The sequence below is a fragment of the Leucoraja erinacea genome, chromosome 4 (assembly GCF_028641065.1).
Source record: "Leucoraja erinacea ecotype New England chromosome 4, Leri_hhj_1, whole genome shotgun sequence".
Taxonomy (NCBI): domain Eukaryota; kingdom Metazoa; phylum Chordata; class Chondrichthyes; order Rajiformes; family Rajidae; genus Leucoraja; species Leucoraja erinaceus.
Window position 1 is genome coordinate 104,508,762 of NC_073380.1, and position 3,703 is coordinate 104,512,464.

Consider the following 3,703-nt stretch of genomic DNA (forward strand, 5'->3'; position numbering starts at 1 on the left):
TCATACTCGCAGCAGCGATGACACGTTGTCCTAGGAGGTCTATGTAACTCTCCTTCATGGTCGAGAGTAGTCCCCGCATATTCGAGGCCTCAGTTTGGTTGGGACATTTTTTTTTAGCATGCTGAAAATTGTCAGCGAGTAAAAAAAGGTCGGCATGAAGAAAATTGATTTTTTTTTTTAACTCATAGGTTTAGTCGAAGTAGGTCGTTGTAGGTCAGCTTGTTATTCGTAGGTAATCGAATGTAGTCGAAGGTATTCAAAAGTAGTCAAAGGTAGTCATAGATGGTTTTAGTATAGGCGAATGTAGTCGAAGGTGGTCGTCTTCACTCTGCACTATTCGGTGTCCAATTTTCCCAAAGCTAGTCTTCAACATAGTCGAAGGAGATCGAAAGAGGTCTTCTACATATTCGAAGGAGGTCATCTACATATTCGTAGGAGGTTCTCTACATAGTAGAAAGAGGTCGTAGGAGGTGTTCTACTTCGGCGATACAACAAGGCCATGACACTTTTTTTTAAACTCTCCTAAACTTGCAAATTAGGTCCCCACAGTGGGACAGCCCTTAACATTCAGAAGTTTGAAACCATTGTCTCAAATGTTTGAACAAGTTTCCATTGTGTAAATTTGAGCTGTTCTTAGAAACTGTGATGTTCTTAGAAAGGTCCCGACATAAAACGTCACTTATCCATGTCTCCAGAGATGCTGCCTGACCCATTGTGTTATTCCCACACTTTGTGTTTGATGCAAGATCATCGCATCTGCAGTTCCTTCTGCCCATATCATGGTGATGATCTTGATAGCTTTTAGATTTTTTTATGCATATTTCCATTCCAGTACTAAGCCAGTCTATTTCCATACCTGTACCATTATCCAGCTTCAAATCTGCCTCGGCACAAGAGCCCTCACCCTAGTACTTGTCACGGCCAGAGCTGCCTGTTTGAAGGTTTCCCCTGCGACATGATCTTGAGACAGCCAAACTATTGCTGTCCACTTCATTATTTTCTCCAAACCATTTTCATCTGTTCAATCATCTTCTCCAATATTGTTCCCACTTTTAAACTCCATGTCACTGCTGGTAAAGAAGACTGTGGACAAGGAGGAAGCATTACATGTGAGGAGCCATCCCTGAGAATAACTGAAATGAGCTAATGAAAACCCCATCAAATTACCATTTGTAAATGAATGAAAGACAAAGATCTCCTGTAAAAATCCATAAAGGTGTGATATCAAGGCCGGATATGAAGTATATTCGGCACATTGGCTTTGCAACTCTTGGGAAGTCCTAGACTCAAGATGAGTCTGGTGGCAGAGGAAGAAACATAGAAATATAGAAACATAGAAATTAGGTGCAGGAGTAGGCCATTCGGCCCTTCGAGCCTGCACCGCCATTCACTATGATCATGGTTGATCATCCAACTCAGTATCCCGTACCTGCCTTCTCTCCATACCCTCTGATCCCCTTAGCCACAAGGGCCATATCTAACTCCCTCTTAAATATAGCCAATGAACTGGCCTCGACTACCCTCTGCGGCAGAGAGTTCCAGAGATTCACCACTCTGTGTGTGAAAAAAGTTCTTCTCATCTCGGTTTTAAAGGATTTCCCCCCTTATCCTTAAGCTGTGACCCCTTGTCCTGGACTTCCCCAACATCGGGAGCAATCTTCCTGCATCTAGCCTGTCCAACCCCTTAAGAATTTTGTAAGTTTCTATAAGATCCCCTCTCAATCTCCTAAATTCTAGAGAGTATACAAAGTTGGGATGTGTCCACCTTTAGCACCTTCTTGATGTTTGCCAGCTATCTATTAATATATTCCAACCCTTTGAGATTTATCATTCCTATGACATTTTTGGTGCGGAGGAACTCAGTGGAGGTTGGAGTCACAAAAAACTACAGGTTGGAATATTGAGGAAGAAACAAAAGGCTAAAGAAGTCAACAGATCAGGTAGCATCGGTGGAGTGAATGTATGGTCGACTGATGGTGTTTCTTCAGACTCTTCAGACTCTTCAATGATGTTGGTGGATGGATAAATATTTCTTATGATATGTTCTCAAATTTTCTGTGAATTAAGGCCACAAGATTATTTACATCCACCTATTTGGGAAACATAGAAACGTAGAAAATAGGTGCAGGAGTAGGCCATTTGGCCATTCGAGTCTGCACCGCCATTCGATATGATCATGGCTGATCATGGCTAATTAGATTAGAAGACAGCCTTGGTTGAAAATCTCATCCATGCATTAGTACCTCGGAGACTAGAGTGCTATCTTCATATTGCAAGACAGGCGAAGCGTAGTTTGCTGAACTAAAATCTCGAGAGTGACACATCACAAACCTGCTGATTCAATGAACAAGAATGCTGGCAAATGAACCATGGCTAACAATTATCACAGGAATGAATAAAAATAACTACAATATATTTTTTTGAGTATCTAAAGCATTGGTTCAGTTGGGGGGAGCTTTTCCTCCTTGTCTGGCTTGGATGCAATAATCATAGAGAGTGAGGATAATGAAATTGTCGTTTTATGTTGGACCCTGTCCAATTGCTGTAGTTAGACTGCAATAAAAATAATTGGCAGATGGTATCTTTTGGCAAAACATCCAGTAGTGACTGGGATTTCCCCATGCAAGATATAGGCTTTTTATGTATTTCAAGTGTGCGCATACTTCACCTATCTTGCACTCGGTGGACAGTGGAAAACAGGAGCTGGGATATTCACTCAGTATTTAGAGTGGTGCAATGGAGTGGAATGACTCTCCATCTCAACAAGGCTCTTAGCAGCCAAAGTGTAACTTCACTGACAACTGTGTAATCAATCTACATCAGACAAGCCTATTTAAAATGGTTAGTTATCACAGTAAAATGCAAGATTCAAGTTCAAGTTCTTCTCCCACCAATCTGTCACTGCTCTTGAAGTAAATGTGACTTGAAGGATTTGAAATGCATTATAATTCCACATAAGCCCAAAACTAAATCTTTTGGATCAATAACAACAAATAATGAATGAGGCATCAAAAAGCATTTACACAAGTGATTAAATTCTAAGTTGCAAAAAGTAATGAATCCTACACGCCGGTACAGTAAGTTGGGCGGAAAACAAAGAGCATTTTGGTCTTATTTTAAGTTGGTTGCAGTTTAGAAATGGACAAGTATTGTTACAATTGTTGGTGTTGATGTGACTATGGAACATAAAATAGTACAGCATTAGACCAAGCATATCCATGTGCCAATTTAAAAGCCTCTTTTTATACCACTCTCTCATCTATTGAAGTTCATTGCACAGTTTTGCTTCCCGTATTAAAAAAAGATGTATTAACACTGGAGGTAGTCCAAAATAGATTAACTGGCTCATTCCAGTGATGAGTGAATTGTCTTCTCATGAGTACCTACAAATCTGTATTCTTTTGAGTTCAGAAGAATGGGTGATCTTAGTGGAGTAGATGCGATGCCAAGGGGGAAGGGCAGAATAAATGGCAAGATGTTTCTGTGAGTTGAGAAACAGAGATGAGGAAATATGTTGACCAGTAGGTGTTTATTGAGACTCAGTTGCATAGGAAGTTCTTCTTGCAGAAGATGGTGAATCTTCACCCACATTGCCATCAGGGGCGCTGCACAATGGCAGCTCCGCAGGCAGTCTGTTCCTTTTTTCATGATTAGTGCTTGTTAAAAGTTTGTTTTAATGTTCTGCGGTTTGTTTTATGTGGGG